A 9,632-nucleotide genomic window follows, 5' to 3' on the forward strand; every position below is an offset into this window, starting at 1 on the left:
ATGTGATATGGCCCTCGGGGAGGCTAATTGATGGAAACCGTCCAGCCTCAAAACTTTTGGCCAAGAAGATAGACGAAGATCGAGCTTTAATAAAGAGTTTGTAAAGTCTTTTTCTTCTTCTTAGCCTTGTAAAAATTGTATAGAGTAGTTAGGAAGTTTTGGTCCTTGTATTTTGGGCCAAAGTAGAGAAATATGTAAATAGAAAACAAAGTAATGTGTAAAATAGTAAAAGAGGGGTGCAAATAGAAATGTAGGCAAGGAAGACATGAGTCTCCACATGTCTTCTCCTTAATGGAGAGGATTTGCACCAATAAGGTGGTGACACTTGTCACACTCTCATTTGAGAGTTTTTGAGAGACTTTATCCTATAAATAGGAGTCTCTTGTACATGTATTTCTTTAACTTGGAATTAATAATGAAATGTTGCCTAATTTTGGCCATTCTACTTGTTCTTAAGTTCTCCCTAGGTTAGTCTCCTTCAAGACTTAGCCTAGACTCTTTCCTAGTGAGTTGGCCTCACCTCTCACTCTCACAAATTCCTACTCCACTTGAATCCATGGAAACTCCTCTTGAGTTTCTTTAATGCTTCCGCTCATCATATCTCCTTCATCATTCATCCAAAGAAGAAATTACAAAGATCATTACTAGAAGAAGATCGTTTTTCCATCATTTGGTATTCAGAGCTATGGTTGTAAGATCTTCTTCTATTTTTTTCTAAATTCCGTGTTGTTCATAATGTTCTTGATTGTCTTGAATGTTTACCGATTGATTTTGTGTTTTTTTGTCTTTTTGTTCGGTTCAAATTAATTGTTCTTACTTGAACCTTCATGTATGTGCTTTTAGGTGTTATTGTGTTCATGTTCATGTGGGCTTTTGAATTTTTTGAGTTTTCTTCAAATTTGTTCGGTGAAATTTTCATATAATTGAGTCATTTTGATTTTATAATCATATATGTTTTGTCTAGAGTCATGTTTAGTCAAAATTTGTCATAAACTCCATTAGTTGAACTTTTTGAAGTTTTTTTTCAAATTTCTTCATAGATTAGAGCTCTTGAGTGCTTTTGATTTTCATTTTTGAGTTCATAAATTGCTACTAGATCATTAGCAATTTTCTTTGAGTTAGGTTTCCATTATTACTCTCTCAAAATTCATTTTCGAAAATTCTCGAAAAATTTTCCGAAAATTGTTCGTGGTTCTAAAAGAAATTTCCAGGTGTGAAGAGTAGTTTGGACTTGTTTGTGAGATCTCATTGGATCTGTGGTGCGAATAGCAGTTCCGAATCCGTTTGTATTGTCAAAATTTCACGAAAATCTGTTGCACGTTCACGTTCACGTTCATATGCGTTTTCAATCCGTTCATCTTGTTCTTCATTCTTGATGTGATTTTGAAAACGTGTGAGCTGAGTTTGGTGCGAAGGTGAGAAACATAAGTTTGACGAAGAATTTGTTCGGTGTGAAATCTAATTGAAGCGGTGTGGTGTTGGAGGAATCACGAACGGAGGTGTTTTGCGGTTTTTGGCAAACGAAATTGGTGTAAGGAGGTTTTGCGGCTTCCGGCGAACATAATCAGTGGACAGAGGTTTTTGCGGTTTCCAGTGACCTAAATCAGCGAGGAGTTGTGTTTTCCGGCGACCTAAATCGTTGAAACTGTGAGTTTCCGGTGCGTTTTCATCTACATTCTTTATTCTCTGGAACGATTTTTAAATCAAGTGATTGGAGAACACTGAATGAGATATTGAGGTAAGGAGATTTGAACCGCCGAAATCAGAATTTGCTTGAGATTTGGTGCGTTGCTGGAAGAATCAGTAACAGAGGAGTTTCAATTTTCCGGCGAAACCGGTTAACGGAGAAGACGATCGATTTGAAGCGATTTGCTGGAGAATTTGAGATTCAGCGAGCACTAACCAAAAAGGAACTGTAGTGTTTCGTATGAATTGATTCATTGCAGCCAAGGTGTTTGTTCAATAAGCATGAATTAGAATTGTGTGAGTTGAAGGTGTAGCGAAGTCCAGTGGCATTCAGTTTCTGTGAATTGAAGAGGTGCGTTCAATTACATTTACGTGCAATTTTAATTACAATTGTTCTGTTCTGTTAATCTTCGAAATAAGAGAAGTTGAGTAGTGGAGTGGTTGATCTGAGACGGTGTAATTTTGATTCAGTGTAGTTTGTGTTGAGTAGTTGGAATAGGCATTCCATCAAACACTTGGTGTTCTATACTGGATTGAAGGATTTCCTGTGGTGATTCAATTGGACCAACAACTAATTCAACATAAACAAGTTATTGGCAATTGATTTAACAGTGTAGTAATTGTTTTGATGTAGATTTGGGTGCAGAAGTTTTATGGTTTGGCTATTTTGGTACAAAATCCTGCACATAATTGGTGTATATTGTTAAATAGTTTGCAGCTGCACAATTTTAATCTTTTGATTAGTGTAATTTGGTGGTATAATTTTGTGCATTGAAACTGTTTATGAATTGATCACGATGTTGTGATGTAGTATGATGACTTGAATTGTTTGCATCATTTGGTTCATAATTGGTGTTTACGATGCAATGCTTAATTGGGTAAAATTCCGGTGCATAATTGGTTGGTGTATTGATCCAGAGATTTAATTAAAATTGCCTCATTGAATGCAAGAAAAGTGAGATAGAGAAAGCAAAGTGCGTAAACTAAATTGGTTCAATTTTGTTGAAGCAAGAATTTTACTGGTGCAAGTCTTGATGCAGAATTTTCCGGTTTAGCTTGTGAAATTGGCAAAGTGAAGCTATTGGTGAATTTTGAAATTGTAATTGAGAAGCGTAGGTCTTCATACTAGCTGTTCTGATTCAGATTTGATTGCTTGAAATTGTTGATCATTTTGGTGCAGATTTTAATTAAATAAAAAAAAAAGTATGTCTACATTTGAATTCAATTTGTGAATTACAAATTGATTGAAGCTGATGCAGTGAATTGTGGGGTCCGTAAATTTGAAGAATTTGATGAGAAATGGTGTGCCGAAGGTGCAGGTGAATCAAGTACTAGCAAGGTGTGCAATTAATTGAAGAAATTAAAGTAGAATCAGTGAAAGCAAATTGGAATTTGTTGAATAATGAGGGAGCGTAAATTTTGGTGAGAAATTTGGCAATTGGAGTTCCTTAGCGCGGGACCCGCGAGAATTGAGTTCTTTGGACCAAGCTACATTGGGCAGCAACATTTTGGATTTCATGGTCTACTAAGAATTTTCATCATTCTTTGTTTTTCTTTTTTTAATCCAATTCTAGTGCCAATCTTTAGGTGCTTCTTTTGAGTGCTTACTTTCTTGAAAACCTTTAATTTCTTGCTTGTCTTGATTTTATGGATAATCTTTGTGTTTGTCATCTCTAATCTCCTTTGAGTTTCACTCTTCAAATTGAGCTTTTATTGCTTTTATTATTGACCTCTTGAAGTGGAATATACCTTGAATTTGTTCTTTGTGAGAATTGAGCTAACTTCTAGGTAGCATCCTAAGAGAAGGCAAAGGACTTTGCAAGGGGTACTCACCTTTGGAGGACAAACAAGTAAAGGCTTGGAGAGAAACACTTGTGAGAAAAGAGAAGAGAACTTTGAAGATTATTTTTTAAAAAATTTTGTGTGATTTCAATAGTTTTGTAATTTGGCCATTATCTTTACTTTAGGTGTCTTGGAAGAGCCTTTGGTGTTCTTCCATCTCCTACAAGTTTTCTTTAATTTTCTTATTAGATACACGCTTTAGACGGTGAGTGTGTCTTGAAGGTTCACAAGTGCCTACAAGCCTCACCATTAGGAGTCGTCTAGTTTAAATTTTTGCAATTTAAATTCTTAGATTTTAAAAGCTTTCTTTTAGTTTCTTTCTTTAGAAAACTCTTTGTTTGTGTTGAAGAAGTTTTCATTGGAAGGAGATTTGTGAAGTGCATTGGGATAAGTTCTGGCTAGGAAAGACTTGGTACTTAAGAGTGTCCATTGTGACCCACCTCTCTTTTCTGGGAATTTACCTTGTGTGCTAAACTCACTTTCCTTCTTGTGAAAAATCTTTTAAATACAAAGCTTAATATGTCTATGTATACTTCTTGTCATAGTAGAAAGATTTATAATCCTCATTATAAAAAAAAGGAAGGGATGTGTTTTGAGCCTAGAAGTTTATATTATTCTACTGAGTCTGAAGTATACATTCCTTACTTTGATGGAAATAAAAATGTTGAAGCATATTTAGAATGGGAAACAAAAGTTAATCAAATCTTTGAAAAACATCAATTGGATGAATTTAGAAAATTTTCCATGGCTACTCTAAGTTTTCAAGAATATGCTAGGTCTTGGTGGATACAAAGGGAAGCAGATGTTAGAATTGGTAGAAAATCAGAAATATTGAATTGGGATGAATTGAAGATGTGTATGAGAAGAAAGTTTGTTCCACCTTCATATGTGAAAAAGAAAAAGCTTAGAGAAGAAATGAAAGAGCTTGTAGAAAAAGGAAGAAATTTTATATACAGAGAAAAAGAATATGTTAGAAGAGAAAAGGAGTTTAGAGAAAAATTCCAAGCTCTTGTCAGAAAGAAAGAAGAGAAGGAGAAAAGGGAAAGAGAGGACAACGAAAGGAAAGATAGAGAAGAGAAAGAAAAGAGAGAAAAAGTGATGATAGAAAAAGAAAGTATAAAAAACTCTTTTTCTGGAGTTGAATCATATATTGATAACATTTTATCCTCTCTAGAAAACCCTTGTGAGGATGTGCTTGAAGAAAAATCTATGTTTGGAGCTGAACCAGAAGAATGTTTGATTGAAAATGAAGAAGAGGAAACCCACGAAGAAGAAGAACCTTTTATGACACTCCCTCAAAGCATGGCTGAGAAAGAATCCTTAAAGGGGGATTGCAATACTTTGAACTCTTCTTTTCAATTATATAATGCTCATTCTTCTTTACAAAAATCTCAAAAACCAAACTTTGTGATGTTGTTGCCTAGCTTGGGCAATAAACAACACAAAGTGAACAAAAATATTTTTGAAAGGGGCCTTATGTTTTTCTTTAAAAAGAAATTTAAAGATAAAGGGCCTTATTTTTGTTTAGTTTTCTTTTGTTTTAATTTTCTTTTAAAAAAGAAATTTATCTCATGTTTGTTTGATGTTGTTTATTGTAGATTGACATTTGACCCAGGAGGAAAACATCAAATAAACAGAGGCTGTTGTCATTGAGCATCATTCAGATCTGAGGACAGATCCTTTTCAAGAGGGAGGGGATGATGGAAACCGTCCAGCCTCAAAACTTTTGGCCAAGAAGATAGACGAAGATCGAGCTTTAATAAAGAGTTTGTAAAGTCTTTTTCTTCTTCTTAGCCTTGTAAAAATTGTATAGAGTAGTTAGGAAGTTTTGGTCCTTGTATTTTGGGCCAAAGTAGAGAAATATGTAAATAGAAAACAAAGTAATGTGTAAAATAGTAAAAGAGGGGTGCAAATAGAAATGTAGGCAAGGAAGACATGAGTCTCCACATGTCTTCTCCTTAATGGAGAGGATTTGCACCAATAAGGTGGTGACACTTGTCACACTCTCATTTGAGAGTTTTTGAGAGACTTTATCCTATAAATAGGAGTCTCTTGTACATGTATTTCTTTAACTTGGAATTAGTAATGAAATGTTGCCTAATTTTGGCCATTCTACTTGTTCTTAAGTTCTCCCTAGGTTAGTCTCCTTCAAGACTTAGCCTAGACTCTTTCCTAGTGAGTTGGCCTCACCTCTCACTCTCACAAATTCCTACTCCACTTGAATCCATGGAAACTCCTCTTGAGTTTCTTTAATGCTTCCGCTCATCATATCTCCTTCATCATTCATCCAAAGAAGAAATTACAAAGATCATTACTAGAAGAAGATCATTTTTCCATCACTAATGAACCAGTCCATAGCCATCCCGGTCAGGGTGCTCATGAAGAGCTTGCACTTGGCAGCATCAAAACCGCCTATCAGGACCATCTGTGTGTGAAATGCAGCAAGGTGCGTCTCTGGGTCCTCCATCCCAGTGAAGATTACCTTGGGTCCCGCGAACGTGTTCGGGATCGCTGCATCTAGGATCTCCTGCGAGAAAGGAGTGGAAAAGTCCCTTGGTGGGGAATGGTTCTCCGTCTCGTCCTGCCCAGGCCGCCTCCGATCGTTTCTCAGGCCCTGGCGCAACTCCTCATTCACACGGTGGAGCTCTTCGTTGCGCTCATGCGAGGCGTCAAGGTCTGCCTGCATGCGCTCCTGCTCCATCTTCGAATCCGCCATGTCCTGCTGCAGCCCCCTCATTATTTCAAGGACCTGCTGCATGGATAGGTCCGCTGGGGCTGCGCGCGCTGCTCTTCGTCTGGTGGGGGCCATTGTCACTTCAACCTCCTTCAACGTTACTGTAACTTGGTAAATTTTTCTCGAACTTGTGATGGGACTGATGTTTTATATCGGCCCCATGGTGGGCGCCAAATGTTTCGTCTGGTTGACCGGGACGTCTTCGTGCACGACCTCAACAGTCAGCTGGGGACTCCTTCCCGCTGGTTGCCCGTGAATTCCTGCAAAAAAGAGGACAAAGAGGCGCCCTAGCGGCCGTTTGCACTCCGACGCTCAAGTCAGCCAGCAAGAAACACCAAAAAACTGTCCACCCACGTATCTGAGCACCGCATATGGCACTCTGGGGGTGGTAAAAGAAACTGTGTATATGTGTGTGTTGTCTCCTTCAGGCAAAAATCTTCTCCGGTCACTTGTACGTAACCTTAAAGCACGGGAAAGCAACCAAAGAGTTTCTTGTAAATTTGCCAAAGGTTCCAACCCTTTTTCCGACATTCTCAGCGCTATTTAAACTGCCCCAGCATTTAAAGCGCCTTAAAGCGCTTTTAACTCAAACGTAACGCACTCATTAAAGCGCTTAATTACGAAACGTAGCGCATTTAAGACGTTGAAACGCTTGGGAGCCATAATAGTACCTGAATGCTGAAAAGGGAAACTGTATTGAATATCTTTAATTACCTGGCACCTGACTAGAGGGTGTTTCTATTCCGGCATTGTTGTCGTACACGTGGAGGGCCTCACTACGCCATGACCCAATCTGGGGGCGTTTCTGCCCATCTGGGGACGTTTCTACGTGTGGGTCCTCCTGCTTGGGAGTGCTACTGTGCTAGGGGTGGCTTTTTGGGTGCCAACTCATGCCCCCAAGTATCTAGCCACTTACTCTGAGAGCGTATCTGCCTTCCTCTCACACCCTGCACCCGGTTATCCTGGGCGTGACCTTCCTCTTGGGTCGTATCTGTCCCGAAGGCGTCTCTGGGGCGGCAGGGGTACTTCGTGAGTCAGGCTGCCCTTCACTGGTACTATCACTATGGCCTTGAAGCCACCTTTTCCTTCTCTTTATCACTTTCCTGAGATATCGGGACCTGAGGCTTTCCCACGACGTCGCTCCCTCCATGGTCTTTCCTACCCATGGGTATCGGGGAACCACACCGTGATTGCCTTGCTTTTACACTGTTTGATCTGGCGACGCCCTCACCTGGGCGACGCCTTCACCTAGGCGACGCCTTCACCTAGGCGACGCCTTCACCTAGGCGACTCCTTGCCTTAGCGACGCCTTGTCCTGCCTTGGCGACGCTTCCTCTTGGCGTCTCTACACCTGGGCGACACCTTGAGTTGACTTTGACCTTGACTTAGTCAACGCCCTGATACGGGACGGTACAGATTGTAAATGAAAGAAGTATTAAACATATCAAAACACAATTTTAACACATGAAATTGTTTTTCAAAGATATCATATCATGAGTGTTTCAATCAATCAATAGACCTTAGATTGTAAAAGAAGTATTGAACATATCAAAATACAATTTGAACACATTTGGAATGGTTTTTCAAAGGTATCACAAGTGTTCGAATCAATTAATAGACCTTAGATTGTAAAAGAAGTATTATAAACATATGAAAACACAATTTTAACACATGAAATTGTTTTTCAAAGATATTCATAAGTGTTTCAATCAATTAATAGACTAAGATTGTATTAAACATATCAAAACACAATCTTAACACGTGAAATTGGTTTTCAAAGATATCATAAGTGTTTTCAACCAAACCAATTAATAGCGAAAATAACAAGTTGCAAACATTTAGTTAAGAAGTAATACGCTTGTTTTCAATAGTTAAGATACTTTTAAACTATTATTACACAGAACATTCACTTTCTTATAGTTTCCTAGGTTAACTATAAAACCTTAGATTGTAAATGAAAGAAGTATTAAACATATCAAAACACAATTTTAACACATGAAATTGTTTTTCAAAGATATCATATCATGAGTGTTTCAATCAATCAATAGACCCTAGATTGTAAAAGAAGTATTGAACATATCAAAATACAATTTGAACACATTTGGAATGGTTTTTCAAAGGTATCACAAGTGTTCGAATCAATTAATAGACCTTAGATTGTAAAAGAAGTATTATAAACATATGAAAACACAATTTTAACACATGAAATTGTTTTTCAAAGATATTCATAAGTGTTTCAATCAATTAATAGACTAAGATTGTATTAAACATATCAAAACACAATCTTAACACGTGAAATTGGTTTTCAAAGATATCATAACTGTTTTCAACCAAACCAATTAATAGCGAAAAAAACAAGTTGCAAACATTTAGTTAAGAAGTAATACGCTTGTTTTCAATAGTTAAGATACATTTAAACTATTATTACACAGAGCATTCACTTTCTTATAGTTTCCTAGGTTAACTATAAAACCTTAGATTGTAAATGAAAGAAGTATTAAACATATCAAAACACAATTTTAACACATGAAATTGTTTTTCAAAGATATCATATCATGAGTGTTTCAATCAATCAATAGATAGACCTTAGATTGTAAAAGAAGTATTGAACATATCAAAATACAATTTGAACACATTTGGAATGGTTTTTCAAAGGTATCACAAGTGTTCGAATCAATTAATAGACCTTAGATTGTAAAAGAAGTATTATAAACATATGAAAACACAATTTTAACACATGAAATTGTTTTTCAAAGATATTCATAAGTGTTTCAATCAATTAATAATAGACTAAGATTGTATTAAACATATCAAAACACAATCTTAACACGTGAAATTGCTTTTCAAAGATATCATAAGTGTTTTCAACCAAACCAATTAATAGCGAAAAGAACAAGTTGCAAACATTTAGTTAAGAAGTAATACGCTTGTTTTCAATAGTTAAGATACTTTTAAACTATTATTACACAGAGCATTCACTTTCTTATAGTTTCCTAGGTTAACTGTAAAACCTTAGATTGTAAATGAAAGAAGTATTAAACATATCAAAACACAATTTTAACACATGAAATTGTTTTTCAAAGATATCATATCATGAGTGTTTCAATCAATCAATAGACCTTAGATTGTAAAAGAAGTATTGAACATATCAAAATACAATTTGAACACATTTGGAATGGTTTTTCAAAGGTATCACAAGTGTTCGAATCAATTAATAGACCTTAGATTGTAAAAGAAGTATTATAAACATATGAAAATACAATTTTAACACATGAAATTGTTTTTCAAAGATATTCATAAGTGTTTCAATCAATTAATAATAGACTAAGATTGTATTAAACATATCAAAACACAATCTTAACACGTGAAA

The 9,632-nt window shown here is 36.4% G+C and overlaps 1 long non-coding RNA gene across 1 annotated transcript; it reads left to right on the top strand.

Moving 5' to 3' along the window:
• Positions 1-1,043: 1,043 nt before the first annotated feature.
• Positions 1,044-3,411, top strand: LOC150027950 (uncharacterized). The gene is made up of 2 exons (XR_016520280.1): positions 1,044-2,038; positions 2,158-3,411. It is a non-coding gene; the product is annotated as an uncharacterized LOC150027950 (long non-coding RNA).
• Positions 3,412-9,632: the final 6,221 nt, after the last annotated feature.

The sequence above is a fragment of the Phaseolus vulgaris genome, chromosome 4, assembly GCF_051622355.1.
Source record: "Phaseolus vulgaris cultivar YP4 chromosome 4, ASM5162235v1, whole genome shotgun sequence".
In the NCBI taxonomy this organism is placed as follows: domain Eukaryota; kingdom Viridiplantae; phylum Streptophyta; class Magnoliopsida; order Fabales; family Fabaceae; genus Phaseolus; species Phaseolus vulgaris.